Source organism: Heloderma suspectum, chromosome 2 (assembly GCF_057233095.1).
Source record: "Heloderma suspectum isolate Gila_16-S chromosome 2, 16-S_ref, whole genome shotgun sequence".
NCBI classification, from domain to species: domain Eukaryota; kingdom Metazoa; phylum Chordata; class Lepidosauria; order Squamata; family Helodermatidae; genus Heloderma; species Heloderma suspectum.
In genome coordinates, this window is record NC_139459.1 from 83,304,610 (window position 1) to 83,327,521 (window position 22,912).

A 22,912-nucleotide genomic window follows, 5' to 3' on the forward strand; every position below is an offset into this window, starting at 1 on the left:
CAGCCCTCAGGACAGCTTCTGCAGGAGACTGGATAAATGAGTTGGGTGAACAACTTTCACACTGACCAGTATTGTCTTACTTTCTTCCCATTGCTGTCATTTTATTGTTCCTCTTGTCTGCTGCCCTGCATAGACTCTGATTCTTGAAACAGGGACTGCCGTCCCCATCAGTGTTATTCATACAGTGCTTAGTAGAACAGTGTCTTATACATGATTTAGAATACCAACTAGCTGCTGAATATGATCTGAGACTGCTGCAGTGTGTGTGTGTGTGTGTGTGTGCGCGCACACGTGCGCGTGCATGCGTGCGCGCACTCATGTGCATTAGACCTTGGTTAAGGGGATTTTGAGTTGCCTTATGTTTTGGCTTCTCCTCTACTGAAGTAGCTGAGTGGTGCTATTTAATAATAGAGAACAGAGCAAAAAAGAGCCAATGGCAGCATTAAGGATTTTGGGATGGTAAACATTGTTTCCTTAAGAAAAAGAGCTCCATGCTTCTCCTAAGGCTTATGCAAATTGTAGTATAAGCAAGTACCAAGTAGTACCAAGCACAGCAGATATTTTCTTTGAAATTGAAAGGAAGGCAATCTGACCTGTAAGGGGTGGGGGTGGGGGAATACTTATAAGCCAAGGCAACGTCTCTGTTAAAGGGAATTAACATGGAATCCCTCCTTTCTGACATTCAGGTTGTGTGAGATGTTACTTATATATCCAAAAACAGCACCATCCATACACAAGAGGGAGGTGCCAGCAAGGCTGGGGGAGCCACGTGGTTTGCAGAAGAACAAAACATCCTTAGGTAGGGTGAACCCTAAGGGAGGGACCCAAAAAACTAGGCCAGTGAGGACCAAGCATGCTTAGTAGCCACAGAAGGGGTGTGTGTGGAGGGGAGTGCTGGAATCCTGAACAGCAACATTTCACTCTGCAACATTTTGTTGTAGGTCCCACTTGTCATCTGTTATCAGAGCACAGGAATGATTGGATACCACCTCTTACACAGAGAGAGGGAGGAGAAAAGGGAACTTTTCATTTGCATATGCTAATTCATCTAAGTTTATGCAAATTGTCCACAGACTTTTACTAAAGCAGAATTATTGAATACATTTATGAGACAAACAATATTTTAACAGTCTTGCTCAGGCAACCTAATGTGAACCTGTAAGCTACAGTTTTCGTCAGCAGTCCTGACAGCAGGATGTTTCCTTTTATGAGTTTACACCATGCAGTTTCTGCCTGCTGGGACACGAACATCTTGGAAGTATGCAGAATTCATGTCAGATCTTTACAGGTTTGAATGTACCACTCAGCCCTTTCTGAGGGATGGCACCAAGGCTGGGGCAGCGAGTGACATGGACAGATACTGACCCTTCAGAGCACGCACTCTGTACTTTTCAAGGCCACAGCTGCCCCCAGTCTCTTGTCTCTTGTTGTTTAGTACCCTCATGACAATTCTTAAATTCAACAGGATAATTTTACAAAACCAGCAAGAAATCCCTGACCATTGGGGGTTAGTTTTTATAACTCCCAGCTACAATGGCTAAGCTGATTGTGTGTTCGTAAGTATGTCCTTGTGGGATTCCTTTCCAAAATCTGTATCCAAACACACACACACACACACACTCACACACACAAATCATGTTCCACACACACACAAATCATGTTCATGGGAGTTTGTTCATCTTGCCACCGCATGGAATCCACCATTCCTGCTGACTATGTTTTCTCAGTCCACAGCATGGGCTATCAGAGGATCAACAAAGTGTCACCGTGAGCGCAAATGTCACCGTGAGCGCAATGTGTCTTGCGAGGATTATGCCAAATCAGCACATACAAGAGATAAAGGGGAACAGGAAAGCATTTGGAGATCAATAGAGGAACCCTGGAGATAGACTGGAAACTGATTGGAACTCTGGATATCGATTCCAACCCTGGACTGAAACCCTGGAGATACATTAGAACCTGGGTCAGGAGATCAATAGAGGAACCCTGGATTGGAAACTGGTGTTGATACTTAAGCTTCGGGTTGCCTTTTTCTTTTTCTTCTTTTTTAGCAAGGCACATGTGACGTTAACAGGTGTGTGGCAGAAATTCAGCATGTGAAGTTTTTCCTGGCATACAGACAGGAAAAGCTTCACCTTCTGAATTTCTGCTTGCTATGCAGCTATTAAAGCAAAGGTGGGGAACACATAGCTCTCCAGATGTTGTTGGACTGCAATTCCCAATAACCCTAGCCAGCATAGCCAATGGTCAGGGATTATGGGAGTTGTAGTCCAGCAACAACAGGAGGGACACACATTCCCCATCCTGGTATTAAAGTCACAGAAGGCCTACTTGGTGTGGCCGGGCTGGGGAGAGAGAGAGAGAGAGAGATGGCAGTCCTACTTATTATTCTTGGAGACTTCAAAGGGTTAATCAAAGAGTGAAACACTAAAAATAACTAAATGCATAAGCTTTTAAAATATCTTCTCTGACAGCAACAGGACGTTTTCACGCTTCATCTTGCCAAAGCCCTTGTTAAAAAGAGCTGCTGCACCTTAGGAGCTTGTCATGTGTTTTCTTTCCCTCCTTTTGCTCTCTTTTGAATAGTGAAAATATTTGGATTTTAAAAGGGTCTTTTGTTTCTCAGGAGCAAATCTGCTCCTTCTGCATATCCTCTACCTGCAGTCCCAGCGCACGGCTTTTTGGCAAGACACTAATTTCCACAGCAACCCCACTGTGACGTTACAAACAAAGGATTAAAGTTTCGGTTATGTAATTAAGTGGAAGGGGCAGATGAACCCTTAAGCAAATATCATGTTTTGATACAAATGTCTTCAGTAGTAAATGACAAGAAAGAAAAAGTAAAAAAAATAAAGAATACAGGAGCAGAATTGTTATGGAACAAAAGAGCTTTTTCATACTTTTCTTAGCGGTATCAGCTGCAACTAAAGAATGCTATTGTTTGTTCTTCATTGTCTATTATTCTCTAGAGACCCAATTTGGCTGGAGAACATCCTAAATACTGAATCACACTTTGTTTCTTTTCGTTGTGTGATGGCAGAGTATAGGAACAGAGTTGATATAAGAACAGTATGATGTGTAAGAAATGGAGACGCTCTTGGATTTGGGGTGCTGAGAAGCTGGTGTGCAGGAAGCTGTTCTACATTAGAATGGGGGTATGTATCTTTGTGCTAATGCTGCTGCAGAGATGCCAGCCTTGGAAACAAGATGGCAACTAGCTGAAGAATCTACATTTGAGCTGCCCTCCTCTGGCGCTGTATTCAGGGCCAGTCTTAGGGGTGGGCGAGCTGGGCAGTCGCCTGGGGTGCCAAGCTGAGGGGGGTGCCAAGCTGAGTTCAATGGCCATGTTTGCTGAATGTACTGTCTGCAGTGAGCTCGGGTGGCAAAAAGCAAGTGTCTGTAACCCTTCTTTCAAGGTTCTATGGGTTGATCAGGTACTAACTACAAAAATGATCATCCTTCAATGAGCTTTAAGGTATGTTTCTTTTTCAGTTTCCACGTTGATGTCATTTGCGCTAAAGAACGCAGCTTTACTTTGAGGCAATGTTACCAAGCATTTAGCACTTCAAATACTGTAAACACTATATGCACTATATAAATAATAATAAAATAAAGTAGTAATCTGTAAGAGGTCACCCGGATACCTTTTCCATACAATTTCTTTGTATGTTTCCTAGTATACTTCATTCCCTCTGATAGCTGAAACATACACGGACATTGACAAAGCCAGGCTCTATATTTTTTGACAGCCCTAAGTGTCCACTTGTGCACCTCTGCAAGATCAACAAAAAATAAAATAAAATTGCAAACACATTTGTGCAAATTCATGGGGCTGAAAAATAATTCTTAAAATGGGGTTGGTGAATGAGGGACAGCTTCTCCAAACTGCTGTGGAGGCTTGAGGCGACACAGGCAGGTGCGATCAGGAAGAGCGGCAGGAGTTTTGGCTGTTCTGGCTGAGTGGCTCTGTACCCGATCACCGCAACCCACAGTGGGTTGGCTCAGCTGGGTTCGAATGACACGCCAACCCATCGTGGGTAGAACAACCCCTAGAACAAGCCATGGGTTGTCAGGGCGGCTTGTTGCCAAAGATAAGCCACCCTACAGAAAGCGGTCTGGGTTCAGATGACACAGCACCCCATTGTGGCTTGTTACCCATGATGGATTGTTGTGTCATGCAAACCCAGTAAATGGGACCTCTCCCCAGACATGATGAAGTAAATACTTTACATAGTTATGTATGAAACAGGATAGGTATTAATTTGATGCTTAAGCTGGCTGTAAAATGTATCCTTGGGAGGCTCGAAGAGAGGGGCCTGCTTATTAGCTAGGGCTGCAGCCCAGCTGTAAGGGGAGTCTAAACCTATAATCATGGTAAGGTAAAATCTTCATTTATGTCTGGGCATCAAAAGAGATAAGACCGGTCAGGCAGGCTTATGACTGGCCCAGACCAAGTAGCCCTGGTGGTTACATAGCTTGTTGAAAGGAGAGAAGGAACAGGGAAGGCTTTAAGTAGCAGGGATTCTGGGGCAGGTAGCCTGTTCTTGTCACAGAAAGAACTCCAGACCCACTGGGGAAAGAGTTCAAGGAGCGAGCGAGTGAATGCCACCTAAGATTTCCAGGCAAGGTGCCACTGGAGAGTAATTTTCTGTGTCAGATACCACAAGGAAAAGCATAGGAGTGGTGTGAGGCCAGGCCCTAAGGGAGGAATCCTTCCTGAGTGAGTAGTGGAGAAAGCCATCAGCATGTCACAGCCAGAAGACTAGGGATGTTGTGGAAATCTGGGAAAGGGGTGGAGTCTGGCAGACATCCTCCCACTCGGCCCCGGATGCCAGTTCATGGACTCTCACGCTTGCCTGGCTCAACGTGCACTGAGACAGGCAAGCATGGGGATTCCCACTTACCTGTGAGCTGTCATTTTGCAAAAAAAGTGGGTCAGCTTTTTATGTAAATCACCATTTTATGCAAAATGGTGGCTGTAAATATGCCATTTATACAAAATTGCAGACGTACACGGTCCATTTACACCAGCAATTTTGTGTAAATGGTGCATTTATAGCTGCCATTTTGCATAAAATGGCAATTTATATAAAAGCCTACCTGTGGTTTTTCGCAAAATGGCAGCTCATGGGTGAACAGGACATTGCAAGCTCTTGCTGGGTGCCCGCGCTGGGCCATCCAGCAGCTCACTCAGTGTGTCCACCAGGGCCGGGCAAATGGTGGGAGTTCAGCAAGCACTGTGTGGGGTGGGCATGGGCAAGTTTGCCCATTCCTACAGAAGACCTGTGTGACTGAGTCCCAGGAAGCAGAAAGAAGCTCTGCCAGAAGGGTTTTGGAATTTGGAGGAGGTACTCAGGGGAAGCACAACCCAATTCCTATTCCCTTATCCCTGTGTAAGAAAAAATAAAGCACATCTATCATTCTGCTTGATCCCAGGGCAAGGAGGAGCTGCAGGTGAGAATTCTCAGATATAGTCCACGTATGAATAATTCTTGCATGTTGTCCCCAGCTTTGTACACGTATGCATGGGTAGGGAGCAGCAGCAGAGCCCCCAACATCACACCTGCACCGGACCCCAGAAACCCTCTGGGTGACCCTGAAAAGCTGACCAATGGGGGGGCACCAAAGGCACTCCTCTCCCAGGGTGAAATTTAACCTGGGGCCAGTCCTGGCTGTATTATCTTGTTTGGGGTGGAACGACCATGATTGCACACAGTATTCTAAATGTGTCTGTCCTGGTCTTCCAACATCATTCATATCCAACAGATATACCCTGGCTATCTCCTATAGGTCAGAGTGTCTTCAAAGATCACCAAGCATCTGGTGGCACCTTAAAGACTAAGAGGTTTATTGTGGCATAAGCTTTTGACTACTAGAGTCTCCTTCATTGGATATATGACTGTTATCCTCAGTTGGCAGGGGAAAATGTGGCGTTTTACAATGAATTGTCATGGCCCAACTGTTTACATTTTCTCCTTCTGTACATGGGTGGTATGTGTGTGTGTGTGTGTACCATGAAAGTATATGCCACAATAAATCTGTTAAGACTTGTTGGTCAAAGACCCTTGTGGATTTTTTTCAGTAACAGACTAACACTAACCCTCTGGAAGTTGTTTCACATATCGCTGCTAGTCCTTTACCTATGCAGACATACACATCCTGATATTTGATGCTGTAATGCTGCAGAGAGTATCTGCTGGTTCAGACATTCATCATATGTACAAGGCACTTCTATTTAAATTACCATGGACTGTGAGTTAAACTACAGCAGTGAAGTCCCAGGGGTTCCTGAACCTCAACGACACATCCTAAATTGGAGAGACATCAAAGAGGGATGCCCCAAGCCTTGACTGAAGTGTTCTCTCCATTTTGCTGTAGCTGCCCTTGCCCAATATGGTTTAAACTGGCTGCCCACATCCTCCCTTTCTTATCCCAGCCATTCCCTGTAGCCTCCACAACCGCTCTGTGTCTTCTGTATAATGTAATTCCTTCTTAAGAGTCACACACAGTTTGGAAGCGGAAATGCAAGTCTGGCATCCAAGGAAGCAGACTGGTGATAAAGGATGCAAGGGATCTTTCTCCTCCCACCCTCTCCCACTCCCAGCCCCCCTCTGGGCTGTGGGGCCTCAATTGCCTCTACCAAGACCACATCCCAAATTAAGGCCTCCTTTTGTTATGGGGAGGAAGCTTCATACCAAAGATCATCATACCAAGCTTCATACCAAAAATGTTTTTTTCTAATCCATGGCACCCTAACCCCCCCCCCCGCCTCTAAAACAGTTCTTGATTCACCCATTCACCCATTCACTTCCTTGCCTCTTTCTTTAAAGAGTCCTCCCCCTCTCCCACCACTGCCACTCTCCAGGGGGAGGGGGTTAATAACCCAACAGTATTTCTATCCATTCCAGAAAAGAAACGGGAAACAGTGTCCAAGGCAGCACCCAGATAGCTAGTACCTCTAAGTAGTGCTGACAGGAGAAGCAGGGCATTTGTAGTCCCCGTGAGGGAAGGGCTACCTCCACAGGATCCGGAGGCTTTGATGGAAAATCTGTTCAGAAGCGAGACCATCGAAGCGCTGACCTAGGTTTCTCTCCTTTTTGCAGGCTGGAAGGGACCTTCAGGTTCATATTTCCATATACCTTTGTAACAACATTATTGCAAGGCCTGGATAAGATCAAGGCTCTCATGTTTATAAATGTAGGCATTGTGCAATAATGTGAGGTGATACTGGTAACCTACATCATGAAGCTTGCTTATTCATTTTATGTGCTCCATTTTATCCTGCCCTTCCTCAAAGGAACTGAGGGTGGAATACATGGTATATCTTTCCCCACCACACACACACACATTTTATCCTCACAACAACCCTGTGAGGTAAGTTCAGCCAAAAGATAGTGACTGGGCCAAGGTCACCCAGTGAACTTCATGGCTGAGTGGGGATTTGCACCTGGGTTTCCCTGGTCCTAGTCTGACATTGTAACCTCTACACTATACTGGCTCCTTACAGATGGATAATAGGATATATACAGATAGATAGGTAGGTAGGTAGATGATAGATGATAGATAGATAGATAGATAGATAGATAGATAGATGATTGATAGATAGATAGATAGATAGATAGATAGATAGATAGATGATACAGATCACACCAATGTAAATCAGTGCACTGCATTACCTGCAGTTACCTCCAAGAAACCCCTTCTTTTCCTAACAAAACTTACTGCATTAGATAATCGGTCACATGCACTTTCACTAGAATGATTTATTTAATTGAATGTAAAAAAGAAAAGAAAAAAGGATGTCCTATGCAATATGTAGGGAAAACTACAAGGGATCTAAGAACAAGATTCCATAACTGCAAATCAGTGAGTCTTACCAAAAAAAAGCCCAGAGCAGCCTGTTGCAAGACATTTTAACTCACTTGCGCATATTGTCTCAGATTTACACTTGCTTCCAACTTAACAAATAAAAGACACTGACATGCTTGACAGAAAGGAAAACTTCTGGATCTACAGACTCAGAACTCTTAGTCCATATGGCTTTAATCTGGAGGACAATTCATAAGCTTTATATCAGTCATGGTTCTGTTTTTTTCTCCTTAGGATTTTTCATCACCCAGCTTTCCAAGCTGCCCACTGTTGGTAGTATTTTAACATCACAGCTACTGATGAGGGCAGAAGCTAAAATGCTCAGCTCTAAATATATTTTTAAATTACTCTGTTGTTAGACTATGTTTCACGCACATGCATGCGCATGCACATGCGCGCGCGTACGCGCATATATATATATATAGGAATAGTCATACACTGCCTCTCTTAGGGCATGCTTGAGTGGGGTTTTCTTTTGGGAGAAAATATGCTAAGAACATAAGAAGAGCCATGCTGGATCAGACCAAAGCCCTATATAGTCCAGCATTCTGCCCGCACGGTGGCCTACCAGATGCCTATGTGAAGCTCACAAGCAGGACATGATATTCTTAATAGCATCATCCTGCTCATGATCCCTAGCCACCAGTATTGAGAGGCATGCTGCCTCTGAAACTGCAGGTAAAATATAGCCATCATGACTAGTAGCCACTGATAGCCTTATCTTCCATGAATTTGTCTAATCCCCTTTTAAAGCTGTCCAAGTTGGGGGCCATCACTATATCTCGTGGTAGTGAATTCCCTAGTTCAACTATGTGCTTGTGAATCATTCCATATATTCAACCCTGCATCCATGGCTCTTCAGACTAGATTCACCCTTGTATGATCCTGTGGCTCCCTCCACCCACCCACAAATGGGACAATACTAGGGCAAATGTTGGCCATTGGATCGAAGGTTCAGCATCAGCATAAGCTATCCAGTTGTACATCATTTCCTCTGTTCTGTGGGAACTTCTTGTTTGGCACCAAAAGAGCAAATTAAAAGCAGGAGAGACTCCCAGCAAGGACAGGAATTTCATTATGCCCTCTGAGTTGCTGCATGCCCCAAAGACGAAGCCATTGTGATATAATGTGACAGTAGTGTAACAACTACTTGCTGAGGCAGCAACATAATGATCATGAACTGACCAAGTTTTTAAAAAATAAAAATAAAAACAGGTGCGGGTGCTGATGCTGGTTAAACACCAATGCCGGGAGGAAGGAACTGATGAGAAATACTTCAGAATAGTGCAGCAGCTACGCCACTATGGGGCTTGCGCTAATGGTCTATGAGGTAAAGTTCTCTGACCCAAGTATTGTGTTGCGTATCCAAGTCTCGACATTTCACATGACCCCATGGAGTTATAGGGCTGTCTTGTTCTGCCAAACTGTAACCCTCTGGGAACATGTGCTTGCAGTTTATTAAATTGTGGCTTTCCTGGGAGAGGAACATGTTTACTAAATTGGGCCATACAGAATAAATAAAGCCCTAGTCTAAATCCCAATTAAAGATTGCTTAATTATTTCTACAGAAAAAGAACAAGCCACTCTCCTTGAGGCATAAATGAGGAACAAACGTTGAATTTTGTAAGCTGGGAGGAACAGTAACATCCAAGCTACCTTTATAACAGGCATATGTTTAGCAGTACAGGACAATGATTTCCAAATAATGGGACAAAGTCCATCAGGGCATGTGTCATAGAAGCTTTGTGTATCAGTCAATACTATAGGCAGTACATTTGGGGAAGGGATATTAAGACAGACTTCAGACTTATTCTCTCCCTAGCCAGGTGTTCATAAAGTGAAGGCTGTTGTTGCACAGTAGAGGTTTATTTGAATGTAAAGTGACAAAAACCAATGTTAGATTCTCATATGGGGTTAAAAGCAGATATATTTATTAATTTCTCTGTCATCTCTTTCTTGATCTTCCATGTAAGCAGGTGTTCAAAACACTTCAAGTGATGGGGATAAATATGCAGAGTCTGGGAGCTACTGTAAAATGCCAGGTTGTTTTTTATTTGTTTGTTTGTTTCTGATAAGAAAAGAAAAGAAAACACATATGCAAGTGTCTGCAATCTCATTTAAGGACCTAACTGCAGAATTCCCAAGAACTGGCTTTTCATATAATGCAGTTTAAATTAGAGCTGAGTGCAAAGGGCCTCTCAAAATTCTCCACCCTATTTGTGGGCAGAGAAATTGCGGGGGAGAGGACAATTTCACTTAATTGTCTCCTCCAGGGGGAGGAGAAATTCTCAACAGTTTCTCACAAGTAGGGCTCACCATTGGCTGGAGTTGTAGCACAGCTTCTTTCTTTTTTTCTGTAAGGGTTTTGGGGGGATTTTGTGCTGCTACGGCAAGTGACAATAGCATCAACTGTGTTGGCAGGCAGGCCCCCATTTTGCATCTACCACAATGCAGGTGTCAGTGTGATATCTATCTCCGGAGAAGAGGTGGAGCTAATGCTGAGCCAAAACCTGTCCTCCGATTTCCTGAAAGTTTTCTACCCCATGAAAGAGGCTGCCATTGTTCTGCTTCATTCTTAGGGTGTTTTCTCATTCATTTTTGTGATTTTTTGAGCTTACCTAATCACTGCAAGGCAGTTGAGGGTGCTGTGTGTGTGTTTTCTTTCTATTACCCATCTCCCCATTGCTCTGCAGCCTCCCAGGAGGCCTGTGCTTCTAGATCTGAAAAAGCTCTCTGGGAGGAATTACCTCATCATGTCTTCCCCTGGCCTTTAATTGAAGAGCAGGAAGCCAGGGAGGCTACCAGCTACCAGACAGATGATTGTACAATGAAAAACTGGACACACTTACACACACTCCTCAGCAATCTCCAGGGAGAGCAATCCTGTGGCCGCTAGACAGTGTCTAGATGGCTATAGGATTTTTCCGTTTCTGGGAACAAAGTTCAGAGCCAAGGCTCCAAGCTCAGTTCCCAGAAACCACACTCCCTGTCCCCTCCTCCACTGCCTCCTAGGCGACGCGGTTCTTCCCCATCTCCACTCTCATAAACACAGTGCGGAGTGGGTGAAAAGGGGCAATCATGGGGATGGGGAGGGGAAGAAACTGTGGAAGCATCACTACAACACTTCCTATGCACCATGTGGCCTCCCCCCCCCCCGCACTCCAAAGTCCCCAGCTAGACAGCCAATATCAGCTGTCTAGCTGCAAATGTAGGGTGGCCAGAGACCGGAGGAGAGGATTCCCTCTGTGCTCCACCTGCCCCACATTAGATAGTCTGCTGCCTCCGAGTTTGGAGGCAGCCCACGATCCTGACAGGATGCACCCTTAGTAAGATAAGCACAAAACCCCCGTACCCAACCCATGAGAATTGCTCCAAAATCTCTTCACCATTGAATTGATTTTCAAAAGCCATTTCTTTTCTATCAGGCTGAATGAGAATGGTCGAAAAAATGTGGGAGAAAATTTCGGCACAGCACTAGTTTAAATTGGAAGTCGCAATATGTTTATACAATATGATGATTATCCATTCCAAAATACTGTATTTGAGAGTCTTACTATGTACATGGATGACTCATTTTATAAGCCAAAAAGGGCTGTGGGGCTGTGTCTCAGCATGTGCTACCCAACCCACTAGAATGAGTAACCAATATGGGAGTAAACGTGTATAAGTAAGGTTGAACAGCTATAAGCAAAGTTCATGTTATGGAAAGTATACAAGGGTGCTTAGGAACCTCCTATCAGGGCTGGCGTCAGAGACTGGCATCGTTGGTCCCCTGCCAAGGCCCACACTCCAGCAGGGGGGCCACTGCTGACCCACAGAGTGCCCTGGCCCTGCTCCTTATTGTTGCTGCCTGGTCACCTGCTTTCCCTAAACTTGTGAGCAAGGAGAAGGAGAATTTTCCACTTGCCCAGCGCTCTCCTTCTGGGTGGAAGAGCAACTTAGATCCAGAGGGAGAGAGTAAGCAAATGGGAAGTAATGCCAGTGACACAGAGATGGACCCCCTCAGGGAAGGCATTTTGTCCAAAGGCCTCCCAAAATCTGGAGCCAACATGGTCTCCTATCCCCCTTGTGCAGTCAATGTGACAGTGGTTGATTATGGAATACAAATGTGTTAACTGTTCCATAGGCGGGATTGATTTTGGTGTAAGAGTGTGCAAGCTATTACACCAGCACAGAAAGTGCACCCTCAGGGCTTAGGCTGAGATATCTATTTATTTTGTATTTCTTATTCTCTGTGACTGACACTCAGCTGTTGGTACCAACCTGTAGCTTGACTTATGCAGACTAGTTTCACTGTCTCACTGTCCTGAGTGTTGGGTCCTAGTGAACATTTCATTAACATTTGAATGCCTGTTTTTCAGAGATATGTTCGTAAGGAGCCCTTGGCCAGGCTCTTTGGAGGTGGGCTAAGCTTATATTGTGAATTAGGCTTTCTTCTTCCAACATAGTTTATTTCAATGGCAAAATATGCCAGAATTTGTTCAGACCTGTTCCAGATTCTCTATATGTGATGTCAGACGGCGCTATTTGTGAGAGGCACTATGTTTTCTTACCACAACTAGAGCAGGGACTACAGGCTTATGGCCTATTGTTTATCTGTCTGCATTAGTACTTCCTTGGTCTGACCAATACTGTGTGAGTCTGTGTGTGTCTGTGTGTGTCTGTGTGTGATAAGATACATAGCATTACACAACTGGCAGATGTGGACTCTGTATGCGGAAACAGCCTGCCAGCTCAAAGCATTAAAGTAGACCTGAAGTAACATTGACTTAAGATTCAGCTGCAGCTTATACAGGATAGTTTCACAGCATCATTGTCAAGAGTTTTGTCTGAACACATTTCAGCCACACTTCTATGACTAGTTGCACTGGTGGATGTGACAGAGCATGTGACATCCAAAGCCACCGCCTTAACAGAAAAAAACTTAGCCACCCCCCTTTGGGTGTGTGTCCTGATGATAGTTCTTTGGGGGTTGTGGTTTTTAGCCTCAAGTGCTTCTGCATTGATGCCCTGCACTGGCACAAGAGCATATAAAGGGTTCATTCCTTGCCTGCCCCTACAGTGGAAGCCAGAGTGCTGAACTGCTGCCTTTGCAGTTGTAAGGTGGGGGCACAGCATAGGCAGGCTGGGTGACAGCCAGTTGGACAGCAGCTACCCACTATAAACGTTGTGCCTTCTTTGCTCTCCTGGTCCTGCCCCTTTAAGCAGAATGAGGGAAACATGATCGGGCTTCATTGAAAGAGAGCTCTTGACAGGCATGGGTGAGAGAAAGATGAGATGTTCTTTCTTGGGGATGAGGCAGAGGGAAAATGGGTGTTTTGGGTAAAGCAATTGATAGGTGGCTTGATTTTGTGGTCTCAGACCCCTCCTCTGCCTCAGACCCAGTTTGTGGCCTTGTGCAAGTCATCTGTCTCTCAGCCCCATCTGTAAAATGGCTGCTGTCCTAGCAAATGTGGGGCCAAAGGTGTGGTTTGGTGTTTGGAGCTCGGGCCCCATTGTATTCCATTTGTAGACTTGGGTAAGTGGTGTCAGTCTATCTGATCTAGTCCTGTTTCCAACAATGGTCAAACAAATGCCTCTGGGACATTTAAAAGCAGAGCATAAGGCAGCCTTCCCAACTCGGCACCCTCCAGATGTGTTGGACTACAACTCCATACATATATACCTATGGGTGTGTGTGTGTGTGTGTGTGTGTGTTTATATGTTGTATGTAAATGGTTTTTGTATTATGTTACCATAATGTATTTTCATGGCTGTATAGAAATGTGTACATTTCTCTGTATAAAAATGTAATAAATAGAGATGTATGAGAATTTCATTTTTGCTTGCAAAACATGCATGCATGCCCTGTTCAAAGCCCCTAATGTGATTGGGAGCACGTGTCTGCCGAAAATATTTGTCAATTGCCAAAGACGTGCTCATGTTCAATGTGTGTAACTTTCCCCGTTCGATTTGTGCAAATTTCCTAATCAGCGTAATTTTTCCCCATACATGGAATCATCCCCACTTTAGTCTATGGAGGGAAGTTGCATAAATTAGGAAATTTGTGCAACTTTCATGTACAATCGCTCCCATTTGTGCAGAGCTAGCAGTGATTGCAATTGCAGATGGGAATCAGGCACGAGACAAGCGACAAGATGAAGTTTGGAGAATCCTGGCAAACTTGAATATCACTCATTTGCCCATCCCCAGTAGTAAATGAATGAAACGAAGCTCCAGTTATCTCCAGCCAGTGCACCATGCTGGCTGGGGAAGATGAGAATTGAAGTTCAATACATCTGGAGTCTTCCGGATTGGGGAGGGCTGGCATAAGAGCAACAGCATTCCTGCTTTATTTTGTCTGCACCAAGTGGTATTGGGAGGTGTTGTGCCACTGAACATGGAGGCCCAATTTAATTATCATGTCTCCCTTGAGGGGAGCTGGGGTCGTTGCAGGTGATGCCATGCCAAATTTGTCACATGCCGCACACATTTTTATCTCCCCCCTTCTATTTGTCCCCCACAAAAGGGGGAGTTTTCATTGACTTTTGTGGTCACACATATTCTGAAGAACTGTTACGGGCAGTGGGGTCATCTTGCCTTAATTGAAAATAAAATATGGAGCGGAAACGGCTTCTTTTCTTTCCTCTGAACTTGAAACAAAGCGAAGCCACCACCAGGCAGTGTCATCATTCCCATGGGGGCATTATGCTGGCGAACTGAATGCTGCTGGGTTGTTGCATGCCACTGGCAGCTTGGCTTTTTTTAAACTCCAAAGAAAAGAAAAGAAAAGAAAAGAAAAGAAAAGAAAAGAAAAGAACCCTCAGCATGTTGTATTTTATTTTCACACATAAAGCATTTTATCTTCCAAATGTCACCCCCCCCCCCGAAGGCTGAATCAATATTTGGAGGCGTTTCCACCCCATCTACCCCTGAAATCACTGAAAAAAGATGGGCCATGTTTTAGTTGGAGTTGGTGGATGGAGTGGCTTGGTTAGGAATGGAGTACTTGTGTCACCCCCACCTTCTTCTGATTATTTATGATGGGATCTATCCCCAATATGCCACAACCAGTGCTTTAGGACTTCTGGATATTTTCATTTGCACTCTTTGAACACTTATTCACTGCAATATTAGGGTTGTTCACGGCAATGAAATCCAGCCCTTTGGGGCCCAACGGATCCTTGCAATGGACCCGGCTCAGCTTGCATTTGCGAGCCAAGCATTGGGTCAGTTCCTGAGACTCAGGAACTTTGCTGACTGGTATATATATATATATATATATATATATATATATCTGCAAGTCACAATTTGTGCAAAATAGTAAATATTTATGGAAATCGCGATTTGCCAAAATTGCAGCTGTAAATCGTGCAACTTGCACAAACTTGCCGGAGTAAATGGTCTAATTTGTGCAAATTAGGCCATTTATGCCTGCAATTTTGTACAAATTGCGCTATTTATAGCTGCTATTTTGCGCAAATTGTGGTTTCCATAAATGTTTATAGCCCGCGATTTTGCACAAATTGTGATTTGCACAAATTTTTTAAAATCCCCAAAACCATGAGGTAGCCCGACTCATTACACAATGAGTCTGGCCAGCTTGCGGATAAGCAAGATGGAGTCCGGGTGCGGGGGGGCTGAGCTGGCAAAGACACACCAAACAACCCTATGCAATATACGTATATGAATGAGGTTTATCTGTGCTGGGTGTGCACTGTGCTCCAGCTGCAAGCACGTCCTTCTAACCACCATGCCTAGTAGTTTCCTCTTATACTTTCCCTTGCCCTTACAAATTCACATACCTGTTTGCTGGATGCTGCTCCGTGCTGGGGCCTCATGCCATCTTGGCCGTACCAATATTAGCACATTTGTCTCCCTGCACCAGTGAAGCTATAACTGCAAGTAGAATTAGGTGGTATGAAGATGGTAAAACCTCTACGCCCTTAGTAAATTACATGCCTTTTCACTGTTGATGATGTCATTATTGGATTCTGCCTGAAGACTGGAAATAATATATAAGAATCATTTGCTGGCCAAGTCGTTACAGTTGCAGGCTTCTGCTGTAGATACAGCCTGAGAGCAGAAGCAAAACAGAAGCATATTGTCTCAGGAATAAGACTGGAGGCGCTTTCCTTTGGAAATACTGAATTCTTCTCACAGCTCTCTGTCCTTCAGCTTTTCCATCTTCGCCCTAGTCATCTTCTCCCTAGGCAATTTGTGGTCCTCCAGATGTTTGCCCTACAACTCCCATCAGCCCTTACCATCAGCTATGCTGGCTAAGGCTGATGAGAGTTGTAGAACAAAACATCTGGAGGGCCACAAGTTGCTCACCCCTGCAGCCTAGCCCCTGAGGCTGGTCAATAGAAGACAGAGCCCTAAGCATGCAGGCAACCAGCTGCTCAAAGTATTTATTTATGAATTAAGGCATGCCTCATTCAGCAGAAATGCCGCAGTGTTTGTAGGATGGGCAGGAGGTTTCAGTAACAGTCTTCTCAGCCCATTCAAGGGATTGCCCGAGAGTATATAGTCCCCCTACACTATCCTTCTCCTGGTAATCATCCCGTTTTCTATGTGCAGGATTTATCTACTTTTGTATGGTGGAGCATGGAATCACATGAGGCTCCACCAAGAGACTGAAGTGACAGAGCCCAGACACAGGTATAGCATGTCTGTGAGGAGAAGGCATACAATCCTGCTCACCTTTTGCATAGGGGTGTACGAAACCCTGCTTACCTGGCTCCGCTGGGTTCTGCTGGGGGGGGGGAGGCGCTCCGTCCCTCGCCCTGGAATCCTTGCCGGGGGGGGAGGCGATCCGGTCCTCCCCTCCGGAATCCTCGAAAGCCAGCTGTGCTCCACGGCGGCTCTGTGGAGCAGCCAGCCAGGCCCAGGCCAGGGCTGTCCGCAGCTGGATTTCCGGCCGCGGAGGGCTCTGGGTAAGAAAAACAAAAACACGTACGCAAATGGCAGCGGCTACGGCTGCCACCATTTGTGTTCCTTATTTTTCTTCATCTTAGTCTATGTAAATATTTACGTAGACTAAGACAAAGAAAAATAAGAAACGCAAACTGTAGCCGCCGCCATTTGCGTACGCTTTTTTTTTTTAACCCAGACATTTTAGGCTACGTAAAAACTTATGTAGCCTATCACGTCTGGGTAAAAAAAAAAAAGTGTACGCAAATGGCGGCGGCTGTAGCCGCCATTTGCGTTCCTTATTTTTCTTCGTCTTTTTTTTTTTTTTACAGAGACATGATAGGCAACGTAAAAACTTACGTAGCCTATCACGTCTCTGTAAAAAAAAAAAAAGACAAGACTGCAAATGGTGGTGGCGGCAGCCGGTCGGAAGACCAGCCGCCGCCAATGCCGCCGCCGGAGCCACCACTGGAGCCACCGCTGCCCAGAACATCTACCCCAGGTAAGTCTCGTCCCGGGGGGGATCCGTGGGGTGGCGGGGGGCAGGCCAGTCCGCCACGGAGTTCTGGGGGCCGAATGCACTGGCATTCGGCCTCACCGAGATCCATGGCAGAATTCTCTGACATCCCTACTTTTGCATGCATAAGGCAACAGGTGAAGAACTCTTGTTTCCAACCTCATCACTCACTATGAAGGAACGGCATGCACCGCTATTACAGTGAGTCTGCTGGGGAACAAGGTGCACAGGAAGCGCACGCCTTGTGTCCCAGTAGCATTGGGTTCCCAGCAGCCCTCCAAACAGCTGTTTGTTGGGTTGTTGGGGGCGTGATCCTGCTCAGAAACAAGGTGCATGGGAATGTCTCTCTTCATACACCCTGTTTCTCTCTGGAAAATGGGGCTCCTGACAGCCTGCCAAACAGCAGCCACTTCAGAGAGCAGTGGCATTGGGGAGGAGCCCCTACAGGGTTCTGGGGTGGCCAATGCAGGTCCCCAACTCCTGGACATTCAACATCCCTGGTCTAACCACTAGGTGGCACTGGACTTAATTGTATCTGACCGTTGTCATTTAAGAAAGTTAAGAAAGTTCTTGTTTAGCTTTCTGACCTGTGTGTTCTCTATGCCTTCCATAGGCTCTTCTAAATAGTGGGATCCTAGCGCCACCAATCACTGCTTTAAAGTACAAATTGAGTTTTGTTATACTGCCCACACTGTCAGGGACAATTGCCACTTCATGCCGCAACCTTCTGTCCACACCAATAACTGGAGAAGTGGCCAAAGCTCTTCTCCCCCTTTCCTGCTCTTGCCCACCACGTTCTTTGTGCTGGGGTGTTGTCTGTTTCTTCTTGTTCAGAATTGTGCAATTGCCTTTCAGTTGCAAACTTCTGGAAATCAGAAGATTCATTGCAGTGCTTTCACTCCCATGGGAGTGCATGTCAGCCTGATTCAGATCAAGATCAGGTGTTCTGGGAGCAGAGGTTTAAACATCATGCACACACACACACACACACCAGTTTATCCCTGATATTACCTCTGTGGGTTTTTAAAATAAAATAAAAAGATCAAGATCAGGTGTTCTGGGAGCAGAGGTTTAAACATCATGCACACACACACACACACACACCAGTTTATCCCTGATATTACCTCTGTGGGTTTTTAAAATAAAATAAAAAGTATCCATTCTAGTCATTTTCTTTTTAAAAAAAACCTTGGGGGGGGGGATTTCAGGGAAAAACTTCCAGGGGGGAGGGAGTTTAACCCTCTACGCCCAGAATGCCATAGTCCTGAGTGAATAGTGAACCTTCAGACTTTCAGAATTGTACAATTCTGGACAACAAGAAACAAACAAAAAACAAAAAACCTCTGTACAAATATTACTAGTTGTGTCACACACACACACACACACACTTTATTTTGTTGCTAAAAAAGAACCATGTGTGTTGCAGGGGGAAAGAGCAGCAGCAGCAGCAGTGGGGGGTGGGAGGTGTGTGTGATCGGCTTCCTGGACAAGGGAGAAATGCATCTGTTTGGCCAGCCTGAGGCCATGAAAACACACCCCAGCAACATCACCTTCAAAGTCCCACAGCACAACCACACCTCTACAAAACACAGCAAGCTCCTGAAATCAGGCAGCCACACTGCTAGCTTTTTGTGGATCAGGCCACACCAGAAAATGATTAACAGATTTTCTCCAGTGTCAAAAATACAGGATAAGTGGAGGGAAAACATGAGATGACACAGGAGGACTGCAGGACACTAATGATGTAATGTGGACAGTACAAAAGATTGCACTAACAAGGCAAGCCAATAGCACCTTAAAAAAACTATTTGGAAGAGCCCCATAACACTACGGAAAAGCAGGCACTGGCTTCTGAAGCAGCTGGTCCCTCAGGGAGAGACAAGAGATGGTTGGTGGCAGCTCTAGTGCCCCCAGTTCTGCTTCCTGCTGTAAGAATCCCACCACAGCTGGATGAAACCCTGGACTCCATCACTTTGTCCAGCCTTTCCCAATATGATGCCCTCAAGATGTAATGGACTGACTCCCATCATCCATATTCATTGGCTATGCTGGCTGGAGCTTATGGGGGTTGTAGTCTAAAACATCTGGAGGACATCAGGGTGGAGAAGTCCCCCCTTGTCAGTCAGCCAATTGAGGTGGAGTCAAATCTCTTACAGTTTCACTGAGGGGTTAAAAAAAAAATAGTTTGGGATCTCACAAGGCATTAAAAAATGGGTACAGGGAGAGACTTCTAAAAGCACCACCTATAACTTGAAAAGTGATATAGTTCAGATCTGACTACACTAAAAGTTCAAGCTGCCCCTTGGGGAAATAAGAGCCAAGATCTCTGGGCTCTGTTCTTTGTGTTAGAATTTTTCTCAGAAAATGAAAACTTTCTCAGCATCCAATTTCCTATCAGAAAAAGCAGAGAAGTTGAACAGAAAAAATATTTTGAGATGGAATTCGAGGGAGGAAGAGAACATGGGTTATGTCACATCAAACTGGTTCAAGTAATCCTTTCAGAAATCCTCCATTAAAAGCCCTCCATCTGCAGGGAATTAAGGAATGGCATAACAATGAAATAGCCAAAGAAAGAGACAGTGGACTCTTTGTAAATGGCAGTTTCCCTCATGAACTTGTGTGAGACTCCAGCTCAGAACTGAGATACTGGAATTTGTGATCTGATCAGTAAAAGCACAACTGTCAATTAGAAGACATGGAAAATAATCATAGACTACATTTCTTAGAGGGCTGAGAATGCTACAGACACTGTTTGAGACTTATAGACTGAAGCCCAATTCATACATTACCCAACCAATTTATCAAGCACCAGGAACCCAAACAGTGCATCTGCATCTGCGTTCTTGTATGGTCAGTTCTTGAAATTAGCATTTGGCTCAAAGATTTAAAATAAACCCCTGAACATTGCACAGTATGTTCCTTTGATAGCTGTGATGAATATATGGAAGTTTCCCTCCAAAATCTTTGGTTTTAAAATCTGATCCAAAGAGTGATACAATCAGTGCTTTTTTTCTGGTGGAACTCACCGGAACTGAGTTCCAGCACCTTTTCTTCCAAGAGAGGGAGAGAGTTTGTCCACTATTTTAATTCTCTTCGTTACAATTTAATCGACAGGTACTCCTGAAAAAGCATAATCCAAGAGTTCCAGTACCTTTTTCTCCAGAAAAAAAGCACTGGATACAGTCTAGCTGTTTTTAAATTATAGAATTGACCGTGTGTTCAGATTTCACTTATTAAAGTCATGTCATTTAGGATATCAGCAGTGACCCTGTCAATTCTTTGCCATCTTTGAACAAGAAGAAACAGACAACACCCCAGCACAAAGAATGTGGTGGGCAAGAGCAGGAAAGGGGGAGAAGAGCTTTGGCCACTTCTCCAGTTATTGGTGTGGACAGAAGGTTGCGGCATGAAGTGGCAATTGTCCCTGACAGTGTGGGCAGTATAACAAAACTGTTGTAGGGGTCCCTGGACTAATGTGCAGTTTAGGCCTATCTAGAGCTTATATAAAGTTTTGAAGATGCTTCAAAGTGACTGGTACCATTTCAGTTCTAGACATTGTTTTCTAAAAGCAATTGTGGATCCTCGGCTAGCTCACAACAATAGATCTATTGCATTCTCTCATCTGTCAGCAGATTCTTCAAAAGAAGTAAATGGAAAGGCCTGCAGCCCAGGCAGTTCTTAACACCTGCTGTTCACTGAGGTCAGGCTACCTCAAATGGGAAGACACAACGAAGTGGCTGTATTTGACAAGACTGGGAGTGATAGATTGATTTCCTGGCTGTACAGTGAGTGTCTGGTGGGTTACCACAGAAGCTGTTTTGTATTATGCATTCCTAAACCAGAACAGTTTATCAAGCAAGTTTTTGGAGTAATGAACCCAATTTTTCACTAATCTGATCAAACTGAGATATTTATTTATTAAGGCCCAAATAACAGTCTCTAGGACCCTCAGAGATGGCGGGGGGGAGAGGATTCAACAGAAGGAAAGCCATGCCTCTTGATGAAAGCTAATTTGAGCTGCATGGCCCCTGGCTTCACAGAGCTCCTTGACTCAGGATGTTTACAGTTGACAAAACTCTCACACTCCTTCTTCCTGTGACTCTTTTTTCCCCTTCAAGAAAAATTATAAATTACAGCAACATGACCTTCCATCCTTCCCTCCCTCTTTCTGAAAGGCTTCACTTTGATTTGGCAGTTGTTTTTCTTTCCTTTAGTTTTTCTCCTCCATTACCTTGCCACATTGCTGGGGACAGTGTGTGTGAACAACACTGTATGGCTCTTTCCCACAGCATTGTTGCCCTCAGTGAGCAGGGGGCCAGAGGGGGGCCAGATGCAAAGGAGGACAGGCCTCCTGCTCCTTTAACAGTTGTGTACATTCCAGTGGGTGTAGCTAGCTTGCATGACAACAACTATCTTCTACACACCTATTAAAGGTTCAGGAGCCCTGACTGATTTGGCCACCCTAGACTGAGGTGATCAATCCTGCCCATGTGAGCTGTGATATTTACACGCATTTTATAGTGGACCATTCTGTGTGTCAGGGGGCAGGGGCAGGCTTAGGAACAGGGATTAAAGCTGGTGGGGGGTGGTTTTTTAACGATAACAGTGGAATTCTATACATGTCTACTCAAAAATAGGTCCTACTGAGTTCAGTGGGACTTACTCCCAAGAACTTATGTATAGGATTGCGGCCATAATCACTTTTGTTTATTTTATTCATTAATAGCTACTTTGTGTATTTTAAGAATACTGCAACATCCCCAGAGCTTCTGGGACAGAATGTCAGCAAGAAATCAAACGCTGATTACATGACCTTATTGACTGTTTCAGGTTACTGTGTGTTTGTTGTGAATTATGAACCCTACTCACCTTTGCATACCTAAGAAAAATGACCATGCTCCAGTTTACAGAGTTGAATGTCTTGGGATAAAACAGAAGGCAAGAGCCTAGAATTACCTAGGTATTCCTATCCATGTTTTTACTTCACTTCAGCTTCAGATTAACCTCTGAATAAACTACAGATAAACTAAGACATTACTACATCAGGATGATTACTCTTGTGAACAATAAATTACCAGGCAGTTGGTAAACTGTGTGTATTGATGTTCTGGACTTCCATGATCCCTCCAAGCAAGCATAGCATTTGGTATCATATGCAGAACTTAGAATTTGGAGAATTCTGTCTGTCTGTCTGTCTGACTTTAGTAGGCCTCTAGCCATCAGTGAATGGACTTGAGCACGTTCCGGAAGAGAGCGCAGGACAGGAAGGCCTGGCGTGCTATGGTCCATGGGGTCACGAAGAGTCGGACATGACTGAACGACTGAACAACAACAACAAGCCATCAGTGAAAATGAACTTGAGATGTGTCACTATAACTGCTTTGTTTTGATTTTGTCTGTTTGCTAGGTAACAGCATCTCTGATATAATACATGCCCACCTCAAAGGTTCACAGTCAGATGAATTCATGCATTTCAGATTTATGTAACACAAGGAGAACAGGAAACTCAAGTGACTAGCATTTCCTGTTCTCTTTGCTTCTTCGTAACGTTCCAAGTGGAAATTTTGTACATTGTTCTGCAGTTAGGTGTGCAAACTCCCAGGCTAGGAGGAATACCTTGAAGAGATATGCAAA

At 44.6% G+C, this 22,912-nt stretch overlaps 3 long non-coding RNA genes across 3 annotated transcripts in view; all 3 read left to right on the plus strand.

Moving 5' to 3' along the window:
• LOC146352415 (uncharacterized) overlaps window positions 1-2,828 on the plus strand; it is a 30,301-nt gene extending 27,473 nt beyond the window's left edge. The window contains exon 5 of the long non-coding RNA XR_014787365.1: window positions 1,728-2,828. This is a non-coding gene — a long non-coding RNA (uncharacterized LOC146352415). The remainder of the gene's footprint in view (window positions 1-1,727) is intronic.
• Window positions 1-22,912, plus strand: part of LOC146352414 (uncharacterized) — an 82,869-nt gene that overhangs the window by 34,757 nt on the left and 25,200 nt on the right. The gene's annotated exons all lie outside the window — the stretch shown is intronic.
• Window positions 3,017-22,912, plus strand: part of LOC146352416 (uncharacterized) — a 31,174-nt gene continuing 11,278 nt past the window's right edge. Inside the window, exons 1-3 of the long non-coding RNA XR_014787364.1 lie at window positions 3,017-3,155; window positions 20,911-21,074; window positions 22,109-22,238. This is a non-coding gene — a long non-coding RNA (uncharacterized LOC146352416). The remainder of the gene's footprint in view (window positions 3,156-20,910; window positions 21,075-22,108; window positions 22,239-22,912) is intronic.